The sequence below is a fragment of the Poecilia formosa genome, unplaced genomic scaffold (assembly GCF_000485575.1).
Source record: "Poecilia formosa unplaced genomic scaffold, Poecilia_formosa-5.1.2 Scaffold67, whole genome shotgun sequence".
Classification (NCBI taxonomy): Eukaryota; Metazoa; Chordata; class Actinopteri; order Cyprinodontiformes; family Poeciliidae; genus Poecilia; species Poecilia formosa.
This window is the reverse complement of record NW_006800006.1, coordinates 1,999,797-2,018,514: the sequence shown is the minus strand read 5'-3', so window position 1 is coordinate 2,018,514 and position 18,718 is coordinate 1,999,797. Positions and strand designations below refer to the sequence as shown.

The 18,718-nt window shown below is 41.7% G+C and overlaps 1 protein-coding gene across 3 annotated transcripts in view; it reads right to left on the bottom strand.

Moving 5' to 3' along the window:
• LOC103140041 (disabled homolog 1-like) overlaps window positions 1-18,119 on the bottom strand; it is a 62,249-nt gene extending 44,130 nt beyond the window's left edge. The window contains exon 1 of one of the 3 annotated variants that reach the window (XM_016672882.1): window positions 17,644-18,119. The gene's annotated coding sequence lies outside the window, so the exon portion shown is untranslated. Of the gene's footprint in view, window positions 1-16,789; window positions 17,164-17,643 lie in introns of those variants that run through there. The other 2 variants (XM_016672883.1, XM_016672881.1) reach the window with 2 other exon arrangements.
• Window positions 18,120-18,718: the final 599 nt, after the last annotated feature.

The window sequence follows — 18,718 nt, the reverse complement described above, 5'->3', positions numbered from 1 at the left end:
TTTAAGACCTGCTAAGACTAGTGATTGACCTCTGTGTTTAAAATCCACTCGACCCCTGACTTCAGAGTTTGTATCGCACCAAATGCTTCTTTGAGACCAGCACTAGTGGAAACGTCAGCAACCGTTGTCTGGTGAGCTTTGGCGTCACCACATCAAAACTTTGACATCTCAGTTGTTTGTTTGTGTCTCGTCAGCAGCTTTGTGCTTCCCAGATTTTTTTAGTAAAATGCACGTAACACTGTTAGCAACAGGAGTGAGCCAGTGAGGAAAATGAATGTTTTCCACCCAACTGGTGAAAATTTTAAAAGTTTTCTTAGCCATTAAAAATGTACTAAAAAAGCTTGCTAGCTAACAAAAAGAAAAAAAAAATTACAATGAATTCACTTTTTAGCTATATAGTTGTTTACATCTGACACCGACTAACTAGTTGCTAATATACCCTTGCTAGCTTGCTAGCTACTGCTAACCTAGCTAGATATATTGCTAGCTAGGGTAAGCAGTCTACTCTTGCTACTCTAGATAGTAGTTTATCAGCAGCTAGTTACTTGTAGCCTCAACTGACTCAAATCACAGACGACATCTGAACATGACTCAGACTTCTGCACGGCAGAATAGTCCCACGAGTAGACACGACTTTTTTAATGACACCCTGTACAATCTGTCGTTTTATTCGTCTAATAACACCCATCGTGTGCTGGAGGTCCGGAGAACCGGCTCCTGGACCCGTCTTACAACACTTAATTGGCGTGGCCTGGCTTTCCAGAACACCTCTGGCGATACGCTGCTGCTTCCCCCGGAGGAGTCTTTAATTTGCTGCTGATTTGGTTTGTTGTTGTGCCGCGTCTCGGTGTCTGAACAGTGTGTTAAACAGCCTATTCACCGCGCTGGGATGGTGGGAGAGAGAGAGAACTGGGTGGGCTCCAGCAGGCCTGGCAAACACTTCACGGCCAAATCTTTTTCCGTCTCTGCTGCTCTCTTTTTGATTCGCTCTAAATGAATCCGTCCTAATGCTGGATTTTTTTTCTTTTGTTTTTACCATATTTTTCTCTCTCTCTCCTCCTGCCTTTTGTTCTTATCTGCCCTATTTTTCCTTTTTTTTCTCTCCCTCTCTTCTAACATAATGCTGTGAATAAAAAAAGGTTGAAGCATGTTTTTTTTTTTGCTGCCATCCCACCTCTGCCTTCATTATTGAGCAACAAAGAACTGCGATCACAAGGGCTCTGTCATTATTTCATGCGAAGAGTAATTAATGAGACAATTAGGGCTTTTTTCTCCTTTCTCTCTCTGTTCTCTCGCAACTAAATAAATAGCCAAAAGGTGTCCTCTTTAATCGCACGCGAGTCATGGACAAAATAAAGACACACAAGCAGCTTCCTTCATCAAAGTCGACAGCAAACAGCTGTTTTTAATGTTGTTTTGACTTTTTATGTAAAAAAAAAAAAAAAAAAAAAAAAAAAAAAACTCACAAATTTGATTCAGGAACGCTGCAGACAGGGAACGTGACTACAGAGACTTTGTGTTGTCGAGATAAAAGTCAGCGTGATCAAAACTGGTGAGCACAAAAACATTACCTGAAGTCTGCAAAGCTGCAGTAACGAAGCAGAGGGGAAGCACCACCATGGAAACTTTTTGTTTATCTACCTTTTCCGTCACACTGCGACGCCGAAACGCATCAAACACGCGAAGCTGAAGGACAGTTTCACTTAATGAGCGTGCTTACAATAGAGTGCTGTGCTCTGGGTTTTGAAGCTTCTTCGTTTGGCACAAAAAATAAAAACACATTTTTGTCTAAAATGAGACGCGTCCTTGCTGAGTTTCCGTTTTATCAGGGGCCTAGTATGTGGGAATGAAGGAGAAACTCAAAAGATTTGGTATAAGCTATGGAAGCTTCTAAAGCATCAGCGATAATTTTGTCGAAGATGAACTTGGCCGATGCAGCAATATTATTATCAAATATCGATATTGGTCAAAATGTTCATATTGGCGCATCCCTATTTAGAAGCCACAAAATTTAAATGCAAAAGTGGATAAACTAAGAAAAAAAAACAAAAAACAAATGCTGATGAATTACTGCATACGTCATTCTACCACAGGTCACTTTGAAGAAAGCAAATCTCAAAGCAAGAAAACTTCATGTATCGGATATTGTCTTTTAAAAAAGTGCTTTGATAAGTGACTCATTAACAGAATAATCATTTTTAAATTATACCAATGAAACTGTCATCTTTTTTGTATGAATTTAATCAAACTTTGAAAACTTTTGGCCTGCAGTACAAACATCCAGAGGGTTGATCAGCGTGAGCCGTTTACTCAAATCAGTTTCTGTGACGGCCACATCCTTCTCTTTCTGATTGCGAGGCTAAAGTCTCTCCATAAAGCATAAACACCAAAACCTTCTGCAGCTGCCCAAGTTTTGTTCTTCCTTTGATTCTAGTCGGCTTGTTTTAATGAAAACGCCATAATCCACTCTAACCAACCCCGATTAGTTTAGCACTTTTCATTAGCATAGAAACACGACGCAGGTTTGTTTTCCTGCCGCAGCCTTCGTCTGGAACAATAGATTTTTGGAGAAATCTATCTGTGGCAACAGCTGCGTCTCGTTCCTGTTTTGCATCGACAACGGTGGTGTTTACCGTCCAATCAGGAGCCAAACGCATTTCAACACACCTGAACTGAAGTATGAAGCTTAATGAAAAACTCTGTTCAGCCCAAAGAACATATGCTATACGTTTAGCTGAACAGGTAGGCGAATACATGCCTATTATTCCATGAACTTTCTTACACTTTATGTTTCAACTAAGTAGTGCATTATTGAGAAGTAGAAGGAAAGTTAGTTTTGCTATTAATTTGAAAACATAAAAAAACAATTACTATTGAAAGACGGCCTTTTAAAAGTTTGTTTTGTTGATTTGCAACTGGGCTGTAAATTCACCTGCCATCTTCCAAATGACCTGAAACATACAGAGAGATTTAAATTAAATGGTTTAGATTGGGAAAAAATTAGAATGGCCTAGTTAAAGTTCAGAACTACATGAAGTTGGTGAATTTATGGCAACAAATTGTGTTTACAGACCAAGCACTTTATCAAGACGCTGTCGCTTTAACAAACAACTTGGCATTAGAGGTGGAGGATCGGTCAGAAAGATCGATAATATCGATACCAAGTCAATATCGGATCAATACTAGTGTGGTAAAATCAATTCTTTAGCTTCATATAGACTCTTAACATTTTTGTTGTTGTTTGTTGCTTCATAGTTTCTCGACTTCCTTAAGAAAACAAAACATTTTTTTATTTGCTCTCAAATAATTTTTTGCACTTTATTTTGAAAAAAATGCACACAAATTATGTTAATATGTCAAAGTATTTTGTACAAATCTAGAAAATTTGTGGTTTGAACAGAATAAAAAGCACAAATTATCTTAAGGTCAGAAGTCTGAATATGTCTCAAACTTAAATAAAAAGCATCAGTATCAGTGATACAGGCCGGGTATTTACTTGGCATCGGGTCAAAAGCAAAATATGAAGTATTGCACATATATTTCTTAGTAATTACAACCTGATAATAATCCGTGCGGTTTAGTAAAAATGGGCTGCTGGATTTATTTGGTGACTGAAAGCTGAATGTCTCCAAATCAAACAAATGGAAACTTGATGGATAAACAGTTTTTCCATAGTCGGGGTCTGAAGGCAGTAAAACAACTTTATATTTTCCTACTAAAAGAATAAGTTGCTAGGATTTGGATTTGGAAAGCCTTCCCTTGTTTATTATTTTTTTTCTGCGATAGAAATCCTCATTTATTTAAGGTGTCCAACCAGAACGCCTGACAAAAAAAAAAGAAAAAAAAAGTGAGCAACATTGCTCAAAGAAAAACTTGTCGAACACAGTTTGCTGTGGAGCAGCTTATGCGTTTTCATGACTGCATTGTTTTGTTTTTGTTTTGTTATTTTTGCGGGCGGCTCGGCGCACAGGAAGAAATGAAATAATTTACACCGGCGTTTTTGTTACCTTTCCGTTCAGCGGCATTTTGAGTTGATTTGATTTTGTTTTCGCCGCGCCATTATTCCCACAAAATGCCTTTTTTTTCCTCGTACATTTTCTCCTGAGAGAAGCTTTGATGTTGCTCATTTTCTTCCGCTGGAAACCATCAGGATTTTTTTTTTATTTTATTTTTTTTTGTTGTTGTTTTGTTTTTTTTAAAACAAAACTGACTTTAAAACACGCTTAGAGGAACACACACACACACAAAGCGCACGCTAACCGTCTGCTCCCCTGGTGACAATCCAGTGTGTGAGCTTGTAATTAGTGAGCGTCCCACCACACCTCAACTTCTCTCATTAATCTCACATGAGTGATTAGGCTGGTGCGACGTATGGAACCGCGGGAGGTGTGAATCTGGGTGTGAAACTGTTGTCATCTCATATGTTATCGCACTCCTGGGATTGTCGCGGAGCGGAGGGTTCAAACCGCGGCAGGCACAGCCCATTGGCACCTAATCATGCCGCTAATGCTAAGTGATACACTCGCCTCCTTCTCATTACAATGGGGTCGGAAGGTCAGGGTCTGGCGCAGCTCGCGCCGCCTCGCCGTGACGCCGCTCCCTCTGTTTTCACTTATTTTTGTATAAACCCAGAGCAGAGGCTGGATGAAAGCCTCCCCCCGCCCCAGTGAGGCCCTCTGAATATGACACTTGACGGCTGATTAAAGCAAAGCATCGGGGGCAGCCTCCGACTGCGACGCTCTGATGAAAAGTGATCTGAAGGGTCTCGTCAGAAGACGTCATGCTGACCGCTTGCCGCCGCTGTGCCAGATGCTTGTTGTTCGACGCGGCTCCGCATCAAAAATACAGCAGCTCTTCCCTGCTGGTGCGAAGACACAAACCGGGGTAATTAGAAAGCGAGCAAAGGCCCGAACCGGAACAGATACAAGAGCTTTAGGCCTGTTAAGCTACATTGGGAGCAACCGCAAACTTCAGGGTATGTTATTGAGACTTTATGTAACAGACATAACCCAGACAAAAAGAGACAAAAAGAGACAAAAAGTGAAATTTTAGACTCCAGAGCTCTTTGTTTCACATGTCTGCTGTGTTGCAAACTGCGCATAGAAGTTTTTATGGCTTTGTTTTGGCAATAGCTTTAATTCTTCCTAGCCTTACGTGAAGATGGGATGTATGACTAACAGTTGTCCTGCTGACTGATTCGCCTACCTAAATGGTAAATGTCCAGCCTTTTATCTACTCCAGAAGACCCCAAGATGCTTCACACTGCATTCAGCCATTCACCCATTCACACACCGATGGTGTGCAATCTACTGGGCTGTAGCCACAACTGCCCTGGGGCAATCTGACAAAAGTGAGTCTGCCACGCACCACTACTCGTCAAGGCAGTGACTTATCTTGCCCAAAGACAGAGATGGACAGAGTGGGGTTCAAACCAGCAACCCACCGGTTACAACACAAACTCCTACTACCACTGCCACCAAAGTAGGATCTCTGCAATTCCTCCAGAGTTACCATGTTGGCCGGTGCTTTGATTTATCGTCTCAAGCTTGACTAATTGAACTGAACTGGGACGATGGTAGTGGGAATTCATCCCCTAATCGGTGGGTTGCTGGTTTGAATCCTGCTCCGTCTGTCTCCATTGTTGTGTCCTTGGTCAAGACACTTCACCTACTTTGCCTGACCTATGACCTGTCTTCACCGGGTCATGGGTCGCAGTAGCTTGCCATCATCAGTGTGTGAATGTGTTCATGACGAAGTGTAGTGTGAAGTGCTTTGAAGTCCTCTGGACTTAAAGTGCTGTACAGGTACGAGTCATTTACCATACCTGTGTCCCGTGAGACGTTCACAGCTTCCCGTTATTCCAGTACTTTTGCCTTCTTTGAACTTCTTCATACCTGACCCCGGTGTGCCCCAGGTCAACGTGAAGCTGTTTGTTTTCCATCAGACTTCCAAGCTCTTTGCAGAATACACTTTAGATACTCTGTTTCCAATCACATTAAATCCCGATAGAATGAATTACATCGAGTTTAATTTTTTTTAAAAATCAAAAACTAGTTTAGCTAGGTTTTTTTTAATAAAAATTAGGTAAATTCAAAACATAAATCCAAACCAAATCATTTCCTTCATGGTTAAATCTTAAGATGGGCTCCCTTTGGAACGGCGTGTTATTGATGAACAAAGCTGGCTTGTGAAAGAAGGCCCCGGGGCCCCATCCTTTGGCAGAGCGAGAAGGAGAAATCTCTGCCCCCGGGGTATCAGAGCAAGATAATCCACCCTTTGCCCAGGGATTACTTTTCCTTCCATTCGATTTATGATCTGCGCATGTGCCGTGTCTCAACTTGATGCGCTGCTTAAAAGCAAACATTCTGGTGCTGTTCCTGCAAACGGATCAGTAAATAAATGGAACAAGACATCAGGAAGCCCGGTTCTGTGGATGTGTTTAAAGCTAAGTTAAAGTTAGCTTTAACTTTATATATATAACACGCCGTTCAATGGATGTTTGTTATAATTTAATAATCTTGATTATTAAAATGCATAAAAGTGAGTGGAAACATATTGCTTCTGTTAAAAGAGGGGAAGGGGGCGGGGGGAACTTTTTTTAGTGGAATTCAAACCCCATAAGGACGGCGATAGCTCCACAAGCCGAAATGAACATCTCAATTACCTCCAGGGTACTGAAGAAGCTCTGCAGCAGGCAGATGTGGCAGATACAATATTTAAATTGACTGTCAGCGGAAGAAAAATGCTGCCAAGCTCATATTTGATTACATATTTCATAAAACATAACCACAAATGGGTCCTCAAACACATCCCTGCCTCTCTCACCCCGAGCCGCAGATGGAGTTCCCTCCCGCCCTTCCCGTCCGCGGAGGTTCGGCTCGTGGAGCAGGCCGACAGGATGGAAGCGAAGGACCTCACCACTCAGAGGTGATGAATGCTCCGCCGCTCGCTAGGTCTCCTGCCGCGCATCTGTGATAGCAGATGAATGAGGAGGAGAGGCTGCAAATTGGGTCACGCGAACGGAGCGTTTCTGGGTAATGCGGTGAAAACGCTGGAGGAGCGCAGTCGGGTCGGCGCACATGTCTACAACTGGGGCAGAGCGACTCTCGGCTTAAGTTGATTTTCTTCTCTCGTGACGGGGCTCGCCGGTTGCTGGCGGCTCGGAGAGGTTCTGCTTTAATTTGAGAAGACGCGAGAAGATGTTTCGCGGCACACAGAAGTCGTCGTTTTGAAAGCCTCGGCCTCAAACAAATAGCTTTACCCCGAAAGTTCTAGAAGGAGGGAGCGCTCAGTGCTGCGTGGGAAAACAAAAACGGTGGAAGGCGAATTAGCAACCGATAAGCTAATTTATGTGAGTTATTTTAGCAAAAAAAATAACACTGATTGACAGCAAATATGCTTCTCTGTGCACTTATTTGAGTGTCAAAAGTCAAACTGAGCCTCATAAAGGACAAACACAAACCTGTCACTCTTTTAGATGCAAGTTTAAAAACAACTTATAAAAAACAAACTCGTCCACATTTTTTTAAGGAAAGACAAATTTCCAATTCAGTTTGGAGGAAACCGTGCCTCCAACTCTAACCTGAAATCAAACTGGGTTGAGTAGGAATTTTTTAATTTATTTTTTATTTTTTTGCTTTGCCATAGTCCAATGTTAGATTGTTGTTAAAATTTTCTCTCAAAAAAAAAAAAAAAAAAAAAAAAGTTAATCATGTTCTTTTTATCAAATAAATTAAACAAGTTTTAATGTTCCAGGGTCAGGTTATAAAAAAAATTATGCTAATTCAGATTTTTTTTCTTACCTAATGGTAGAAGTAGAAAAATTAATCAGTAACATTTATCTGTGGCCGAGCTGCAAGGCAAAGAATCAGAAAGTCATAGGTGTGCATTCACAAAGTTATTATTACTCTTGAAATATGTACAGACTGGCGTTTGGGGAAAGTTCTGCACTAATGCTAGCATGTTAGTCTGCCACAGTTTTTTGTATGACTTGTTGATATTTTGGCAGATGACATACGAGGTTATGATAAATATGTAGACAAAAAGTTGTTCTCCTGCTTCCTAAATGTAGCACTTTTTTAAAACACAGTACAATTAAAGATGGGTAATATGTATTTTCCAGGCACAAAGTGGCTTTTATAGGACAATGTTACTTTCAGTAGTTATAAAAATGCTGCATATTTCAAACATGACTTAAAGCAATTCTGATTTTGCAGTTTGAAGCCTTGAAATTGGCCTCTGTCTCTTTAAGAAGCTCCTGTTCTTTCCGACAGTCGTCCTTCAACACGTCATCATAATGATGCTCCTCCATGATGCTATTTCCTTCCATTCTAGTATAAATGGACTAAAAACCAACGCACATGACAAGTTCAGCAGAGGCGCAGGTTCACCAGGTGTTTGCTAACTGCTGCTGCCGCTAGTCTGGAGGAGCTGTGTGGGTTTCTCTGTGGGAGGAGCTTCAGGTATGGGAATATGAGGGAATAAGCGGCACAAGCGTTTAGGCAGCCCTGAATGGTGGCCATTCCTCAAACATACAAGAGTCAAAGTAAGAATTCAAGCATGTTTCTGTTGAGGGAAGAGAATTATAACATAATGTGGCTTTCATATTATAACCCCCGTTAAAGAACGAATGTTTGAGCTACTTCAATGCCGCTCTCCAGTAGAACAAAACCTGTGCCAGGATATCTGAGAATGGAAAGTCTAGGAAACTCCAGCAGCCAATACAGTCTCTCTTTTCACTCTCCTAATCATTATAAAAGGTGAAAACTGTTCAGATTGATCAGGGAAACTCTGATTTGTCTCACTATCTTGCAGTTTTACAAGCTGTGCGCATGGAAGCAGGTCGGCAGCGCTACAGCTTGCTGGCAATGCATGAGATGTAAAATCACAAACAGCTGAAGAAACGAGTATCACAAGTTGATTCCAGTCATTTGAATCAGCCATGACTGAGATCCAGTTCAAGTATCTCAGTAACTCTAAAAGGGGTGATTTGTTTTATCCCTTAATGAAATCCCCCGAAAAATACAAGACATGCCATTTTCACTGCCTGATACCTGGAAATACTGCATAAAAGGTTTTCATATTACATTCCAATGGCTCTGATTTACTCTCTAATGTAGAGCTCAGCTATTTAGTTTAATTAATCATAAATTTTTAAATCCATAAAACCTCATTGCCTATGTATTGTGTGATATTTATGGCTGTGATTTCATTTCGTAATGAGCTCAGAGGTTAAACTCTTCAGACTGGGTGGGTGAGGTGAGGTGGACAGCCCGCCGCTTTTACCTTTCAAGACAGGTAATGTAAAACGCTGTCCGTAAATAAACGCGATGTTTCCCTGAAAGCGTCAATCATCAACGTAACCCTGTGACATGAGAGCTCAAACCTGTCGACAGAAATAATATGACTGCGTGTGTGCACATGCCACATCATCTCATATTGTATCACATATCTGGGCTGAAGCTCATTGTGTCAGTCAGCCTAAGGGCGGCTTTCCACTCTGGTCTAATTTCATTAATATAGGCACGTGGGGGCCTTTTTTTTTTGGGTGGTGGGCGCTCGCATTAGGATGTGTGTGTGTGTGTGTGTGTTTGGGGGTGGGGGTCCTTTACCTTGGCATAGATAAGAGGAGAAATTAGATTTGAGGGCGGATAGATCTTGTCGGCAGCCCAAGGCGCCTCTTGGCAAAGGAAGCAAAGTCAATACAGAGCGAAGCCTTTCTTTACTTCTTAAGATTTACAGTATCTGCAGCTCCACAGTCTCTTACTTCACTAGATGAATGAGTATTTCATTCGGTGCCAACTGGCGCACCATGAGTTGAGCTGAAGGTCATTGTGACTCATTTCCAGCTCAGAAACCGCACGGCCGGGGACGGGAAAGCGCTGAAATCTCAACCGCCGAACTGTTTCAAGAGACGTTCGCGTAGACGACTCTGACCGTCTTGCGTCGACGGTGGCGCCAAAGACGGTTGAGGGCGCAGCTGAAGGTGGAGGGGAGGGTGGAGAGGGGTGCAGACAGTTGTCGAACCTTCAGGCATATGGCAGGTCGCCCCGTGCCTGCCAGCTAATTGAGTCCTAATGAATCATTGGTTTGGCGTGCTACATGCCCCTTGTGATGGCTGGTGTCATTGATGCATTGAAGATGCCCGCTTCGCTGGAAGTGAGGCGATGGGGGACGGGGGCGAGGGGCAGTGGTTGACTAGGACGAGGACGGGTCGGACACCCCCGGCTTCACGCCGAACACTTCGCTCCCTCTCCAGATGTTACACACCACCGCACAGGGCTCACTACGCAGTGGAGGCAATTGTGCAATGGGCTGGCAATTCATTGCCCCATTTGACTCCAATAACACAACGTATGGTGTCGGGGTCGAGGCGCATTCATCGACTCAACGGGGTCACTGAAATATGTAACGCAGAGGTGCAAAAACAGCCGAGCTCACCGAGCTGTTTGCGTATTTTAAATATATTTCTATGTTGACCTGATTACATCCAACTAAAATGTGACAAAAGAAATAAAAAAAAAGACACTGATTATAAGCAATTACTGGCAAATTTCTTTGATTATTCAGGCGATATCAACTCTATTATTGTTATTTCAATGGGTAGTGCAGAATAACTGCGATAAAGGTGAAGGACTGCAAACCTCGTATTAGTTGCGTGATTGGATACCGGCGAGGCATTGTGTAAATTTGTATTTAATACGACACAAAACACAAATGGAGTTGCAATTTACAGCCTCATTATGAACAGAGGGAAGACAGACAGGGTAATGTCCTGTATTGTGTGGGAGAAGTAAATAGTCAACCTTTCTCCAATTTTATTCTGAAATTATGTTTCTAATGGGATGTTTTTGTTTTGGAAAAAAAACTGTTTATTTAACCATGTTCCAATATTAAGTTTGATACCTTGCATTCCTTCTTGTTAGTTTAAAAAGGGAACATGGAAAAAGTCATAAGGTACTCTGTCACCTGTGTTAGTCTAAGTTGTAATTCTATGAATATGAAGGTGAGTGTTTTACGGTTGACATGTTGTATGTATGTTTGAGACTCTTATTTTGACATTTAACAGTTGGCAAAGCTAGTTTATAAAATCATTTATCTGGGAGATGAACCCAGACGAAACGGTAAAAATGACAAGATGTAAATGATATGCCAGCACTGTTAATTTGACAGCCACTAACATTGCAAAATCTGTCACAGCACTAAACAAACTTAAGGGCTATTTTAAGTTTGTTAACTTAAAATCTGGGATTATGGATTTATTAAACATTTATATTTCAAACAGAAGGTTTAAGGAGCATTTTCATATTTAGAACCACGTTAGTTTGAGAAACGGCCTACAAATATTTTACTAAAACCTTGACTGAATGATTCTTGCCTCATTTACCTACAGTTTTTGTATAAATTTGATTCTTATGTGTTCTTCAACAACGTTCTTTTTGTGAACCCGATCATATTTTCTTGTCTTTATTAGTAAAAAGGTCATTTTGCAGTGAAATTGAAGAAACGCAGACAAATTCTCAATATTGGATGGCTAACAGCTAGCACAGTAGGAGCGTGGGTATTTTTTTTTTTAGCTAACTTTAGCTATTTAAGAAAAAAGCTAAGCAAAATGTTCTTATTTTTGTAACATAGCACTATTTGAATGCTAAATATCCACAAGACACTGTTGCTTTTTTGTCTGCTAAATGTAGAACAGGCTGATGAAATCATAGCTAATCCTAATGCTAGAGCTGGCAGCCTTAATTATTGTAATTTTTGACTTTTAGCAGATACCATTGGGCTAGTACCCAATAGCGCAGTATCCAATAGATATGAGCATTTAAGTTTTTGTTGTTTGAATGAGCTAAACTTAGGAGGTCCAATATTAAGTTTGACATTTAAGTGGGGGATTTATTGTCTACTCATTAAAATGTGTAAGAATCTTCAGAAAATCTAGAAGATCTTTTTATTTAAGCATGAAATGAGGTATAAATTTCAAGCTTAAATAGTTTTCACTAAGGTAAGAAAACATCAACTCCTGCTAACTTCTGGCGTTTGGTAGGTGGCTGCAGGTATTTATAGCTATGACTCCAATCAGTGCTGAACACAACATCGTGAGTGGGAAAAGTTCATTTTCAATCAGGTTGCTGCTTCAATCAGCGCAAGGCCGACTAAAGGTTACTTTCAAACATAAACATGGTCTAAAACAGAAGCATTGTGGGAAAAAAGACAACCATATCGATGAGCTCTCTGCAAACGGCTGCCAATTCAACCTTGGTCCCGCTGTGAGTCTAAGTTCTTAGAAAGCTTGTTTACGAGAAACTAATCCAACACACATCTCAGTCTAGACTTCTGTAGACATGTTGTACCTGTTGTTCTGGTCTTAAATCCAACACAATGAGAACAGGCAAAGAAGCTAATCAGTTTGGTAGGTGTACCTTTAACAGACTTCAAATTAAAAGTCCTCTACATTTAGTAGAGATATTTATCCAATTAGAGGTTCAACTTGTTCCTTCAGATGTTACTTTAAGACTTTATGATGTTATTTATTTTACATCAAAGTGAAAATTGAATGCCGCTTATATAATTCCAACATCTCATCTTGTAGAAACCATCTCGTTTAGTCGTCATGACCCCATAAAGGTCATTCACCCCCTTTTTGCACCTCTACCTGAGCAATTCCCCATCGTAGCCTCTGACCTTCATCCGCCAAGGGTCACATATTACTTAACAACTGGCAAAATAATAACCAAGAACTCATTATGTATGTACTGGTGACCTGTCCAGGTTGTAGTCTGCCTCTTGCCCAATGACCGCTGGAGACCCACCATGACCCTTCAGACAATGGATGACAAATGATGTTGCCCGTCCATTAAAAGTGCTTGTACAGTCCTGGCAAAAATAAGCTAACCATTTGAATCTAAGCACGTGTACATGAGAGATTGATGAATACTTTCTAGTCTTTTCCAAAGCAAAAAGCACATTTTCAAAATTGAACCTAATCTCAAGTGACACATGCCAAAAATTGTAAACGGAGTACAACTTTCCCGCTGCAGGAGCCAGGTGGTGATTACCAAAGCTCGGGATAATGTGATCATCAGTAGGCGTGACAACCTCCATAACAACCAGCTGTTGTGATAGTTTGTGGCTCCACAGAGTACAGGTGCCTGTTAAACACCGCGACAAGGTGGAGAAAACACCAACGATCTTAGAGCAGGAAGGTTTTCTGCTGAAAATAAATTGGCAAAAGGTCATAAGGTCACACTTAAAAACAATTAACAGCCAATCATTCAGCTGTGACAAAGATTATTCACCTATGGGAACATGTAAGGCAGTTTTCAGTCTTCCCAGGATCTGACTTCCCTTAAATTTACCCAAAGGTCAGATTATGCTATGCTTTCAGATGCTGTAAAAAAAAAGCCTCTTAACTTTAAACAACATGGAAGAAAACTTCCACTGACCAAGGTGGAAATACAATATAATATAAATTTGTATACAAATACAAACATTTGCTTAATGGAACAAAAAATTTTGATGAAAGGTTTTTAGGCGTGAGGATGAGGTGTATTTATGGCACTATTGAAATGAGTTTATTTCACAAAACTGCAATCGAAACACTTTTTTTCACACGACACAAATCACATGATCAACAACTGGATGTTACTACTGCCGGAAAAGACGAAGAAGATGACAGGAAGTGGTAGGAAGGTGATGATGCAACTTATCACATGAAGAAATGTATTCATGTGTGATTTTAATCGCGCTTCTTATTTAATGGAAACACTGCAACCACGAAATTTAATTTTTTTTTTACATTAGTGAAAAATCAACTAATTTTCCACACACTTGTAATGGCCATGCAGCTATTTACAAAAATTACCTCTATTTTTCTTTTGCTTTTCCATCACCAGGAACTCCCTGCCACTTTCCATGAGTTTAATCATTCTATGTGATCCCAGGACTGGAAAGAAAATCCATTCAGTAGGCTAAGTATTACTCCAGAGCTTTTTTTCCAAATACAGTAGCTCACCAAATACTGCATCCAACCAGTCTTCTGCAATGTGACATTGCAAATATTTTCATTGCAATAATGCATTGCAATGTGACATATTTAGTAAAAACAACTTCATATCGTTATGGTCTTATACATAAAATCAAAGGTATGTAGCATTTAGGCAACTCCCACAAAATCCATTTCCATCCCAGCCAATCTTGAGTAAACTAGAGGGAGTTCATGCTGATATAAACTTGTCTGATGTGAGAGAGAGAGAGAAAGAAATGAGTATACGGTGATAGAAGACCAGGCCTCCAGCTATTTCAAAGTCAAGAAACAATGTCATGTCGAATTGAAAATATTGTTCCAGAATATGCTCAGACATATATAAAAAAGGGAAAAAACACTTTTAGTAATTCACAGCAACTGCAAAACGGGGTGGAAAAAAAAAGAAAAAAAAAGACAATCCTAATTGGATAAGATATATTTCCCCTGAGTTGCATTTGCTGCCATGAGCTAAATTAAGTGTCTTGATTCCAGAGGGAGGCCCAACAAAAAAGCTCTTACTGGAGAAGTTAATGCTCTCTAGTGTTTTGTTGAGCTCCATCTTAAGCCCTGCCTCTCACACTGGCCTGTGAAGAACTGTCTTGGGATGACAACTGAAAATTGCGTGGTGTGTGTAGATTGGAGTGCGAGTGTGTGTATCCATACATCTTAGAACTGAGCCGGCGAGCACAGATTAGGATCCATTGCAAAACACCCTAAGTAAGGAGATTATAGGAGGTGGGGGGTGAGGGGTGGGGGGGTTCGGCTGACCGGCTAAAGCGGCCGCGAACTTTGGCATGCCAACCTTTGCTCCCTTCCAACTAATCTACGACATCGTTTCAGCATGACTTCATTTCAACGAATCCTGCATACATTACACAGCAGCATTATTGGACCACATCCTGGCTCCAAGGCTGCAAGCTGTTACTACGCTTAACACTTTCACTATACTGTTACTATACTGACGTGGCCCAGACTATCTTATGTGGGCCTGCTGTTACGCAGGCACTCGAGCATAAAACACGGGCATTGTGGGAGACATATGGCTTGGTAATGAACTTTGCAGTTGAACTGGTAATGTTGGCTCTTGATCGCATGCTGGTTGGGATTTCCAAAGTTACAAACAAGAAGAAACAGAGAAGATAGATGCTAAAACATTCAATCTGTAAGTAGAGTCATTTTGATAAAGTTTTTTTTGTGACTAATGCCAGTTCCTGTTTTGTTTTTTTAATATAAAAAACAAAACAGGAAATCTGGATGCTGTGTGTTAGCATTAGGAAATGAAGTTGGTCATCAACTTCATTTGATGGTTTCATTTGCATCAAACCATCTGTCTCTAACTTTTATCATATTTGTAGTAAACAAAGTTCATTAAAGTACATGCTGTTGGTTGAAGAGTTTCTAGGCCAAAATGGTGGAAATTCTTAGTCTTAGGATTTTTTTATATATATATATATTTGACTTGCTAACCCGCAATCAGAGCTGATCAAGAAAATTGGCACCACTGATTTATTGGTGCCAATTTCCTTAAATTTGAGAGATTGGTGATTGACTTTGATTTTTGATTTTTACAGGTGAACCTGATCTCATCCACCAATTTTATCTACCTCAGCAAAGGTTTAAAAATCAACCACTGTCCTTTTCTGCTCTCTCTTCAGAGAGCAGACTCTCTCTGAAGAGAGAGACCGGCTGACAGACCAGCCCACCAGGTCATACCTGCACGTTTACAGATATGACCCCGCTGTTGCCAATTCAGCAACTTTCTTACTTTATTGAGCAACATTTCAGACAAAAAAAATTGGCATTGGCCAAAATCGGAATCGGCGGGTCAGGTTTTTTAAAAGATTGGTGATCGGCCAGAAAACGGCAATCAGTGCTGCCCTAATATTTTGGCAATAAAAATTGAGCAATCTTTTTTTTTTTTTTTTTTTTTTTTTTTGACTTAGGCCATTATTTTAGGAAGGTGACAATGTGCATATTGTGTTGCAGAAATATTGGAGAATGTTAAATGTTCAAAATTATTGTACAATTATTATGACAATCAAAACATTTTATTGCTGGCAAACACAGTTGTTGGGTTCAGCAAGCTAACAATGCATTCAATTTCCGGTATCTCACGGACAAACATTAGCGATTGGGTAAAATCAGATCATATTGTTTGTTTCTCCATAGCCGAGGCCCAGCTCCTCTGAATGGAGTAAATAGCGCTGAACAAGTGGCTGGTTTTTACCAGGCTAACATTCATGCAACCATTTATACATTTCTATCCGTTGGCGTGCAGGTGTTTCTGCCAATCTACTGCAATTTGCATGAGCTAAGACAATTTTTGTGGGAAGAGAATGAAAACTAGCATTAGACTGTCGCCCACATCCTTCTAATCCCCTTGGCTACAACAAGCTAGCTATAGCTAACACACAGCATCCAGATTCCCAAAGGCACAGTAGGTATGTCTACCACTACAACACATGTCTATTCATTGATTCAGTTGTCAAATGAAAATGTGTAGATTAAAAAACTTTGCATACTGTATCAAATATATTGATTAATTAAATACAAATCTGCTAATTAGAATTTTTTAAAAATTAGCAGTTGTAACCCATCAACTCTTGCCCATTCTCTCTCTCTCTCTCTCTCTTTTTAATTCACGCACAAAAATATTGAGCGTACAAAACTGTCTGCCTAAAGGGGGCAACAAATTTAACGGGGTAGCCACTGCCCGCCCCTGGGCCCTCCTTGGTGGGCTGTCAGCTGTACAGGATGAATCTTTACCTCCACACTCCATCCGAAACTTTTCAGAAGCGCTCGCGGGAGTCGGAGAGAGACTCGTGCACCACCGGCTTTAACAGATGCGCAATTTCTGCGTTTCTGCATCGGTGAACAGACGCGCTCCCCGTCCACAGGTCCTCACAGCGTCCCCCTCCCGCGCCCCCCGCCATCCTCAACCCTCTTCTGCACTGAAATCAATGCATCTCCCAAGGTTCTGCGTCATCGTTCAGCCGTTCACCTATAGCGTCAGAGCGCGTGAACATGCAGTGCCTTTGAAGATGACTTCCTGCTGTTGCAGCAGAATATCTCCTCATTTGAATATTTGTGGAGCAAAGGGATGTGTAGGTGTGTTTGCATGGAGGAAGTGGAGGGGGCTAACCCCCCTTTTTTTCTAATACTTGTATGATTAGAAGAAATCTTGTCGCCTGGAGCAATGAAGCAACAGGGCCGGGCGCGCTGTTAGGCTCATGTACGTCAATCATACCAACAGGAAAAAAAAATGTCAGCCCCTGATGTTTGCGCAGTCCAATACGGGACAGCAGGTTGTTTGACAGGCGCTTCACAGGACTCCACATACAGCCCCAGCGCAATCACGCATCGGTCTTCAACCTGCATTTCCGAGCGCAAATGTCTCATTTCTCCTCCGCATGCATCTCAGTCAGCCACAGCGGACCGGTCCGCAGCCCATCTCTCCCCCCGCACCACCAGCAGCAGCAGCAGGAGCCCCGATCAGCGGCCAGCGGCATCCAGCAGCGCATACATCCCGACGTGTCGGCTCAGCATCCTCACCCAGCTCTCCACAGTTTTTCAAAGACTCGCCGGCGACGGAGAAAGTCACAAACGAAGGCGCCACTTACCTTTCCCCCCCCTCTCTCTCTCTCTCAGCGGATGCTCCTCACTGAAGAGTCCCATGTATGCGTTTTAATCCACATCTGTGTGTCCCCCCACCACACACACACACTTCATTTGTGCGCTCTATTTTCTCCCCCCACGGTGAAGGAGGAAGCGAGAGAGAGAGCGAGAAAGAGAGAGACAGAGAGTGTGGGGGGGGAAAGAGAGAGAGAGTCTAAGAAAATCCATGTCTTAGTTCCGTTTTACAGGACGCACAAGGTGAAATCACAATGACTTTCCCTCTATGCATGCTCAGAATTTCTCCCCGTCTCTCTGAAATCCTCTATCTTGTCCTCCTTTTTCCCCTCTTGCCTTCTTCTTCTTCTTCTGCTTCTTCTTCTCCTCTCCAGCTCTGAAGTTGCCTGGTTACCCCTGTTTCTCATTCAAGGAGGCAGAAGCGCAGCATACAGCGGCCAATCATAGCGGCAGCCCGAGAGATTAACTATTTCTTGGCTCCGCTTTTCCACTTTCAGGCTAAAAAAAAAAAAAAAAGGAGGAGAGTAGGCGGGGAGAACTGGGCCCCCGGTGACGGGAAAAAATTAAAATGCACAGAGAATAATATAGAGAGAGAGAAAGGGATGGGGGATGGGGGGTGGGGGGGGCATTCGTTGGATGGGGGATGGAGGCGTAGGGGATTAAAGATTTCAGAAAAATAAAAGGATTCTGGAGAGGAGGAGGGACCAGTTGCCACTTATCAGCACAACAAAGAAGTAAAGTGAATAATATTCCAGTTTCACAGGCTGTTCCGCAAACTTCAGAGACGCTGTCCTTCAGAGGACAATCTGTTTTTAAGGAGCAGAGATCCATCTCATTTCTGAAGACCCTCCCAAAAAGCAATCCATCAGGGTCATTGATCATCCCTCCTTTAACCAGCCATCCATCACGTAGGAGACCCCTACCACCACATCTCCTCCTCCTTCCCCCCCGCCCCCACTCACCCCTGTCCCAGTCCAGTCACCTCATCATACGCTGTATTGATTTCAATTCCATCCCTCACTTTACCAGGGTTAAAGGTGCAGAGGGGAGCATGCCAGGTTCAAT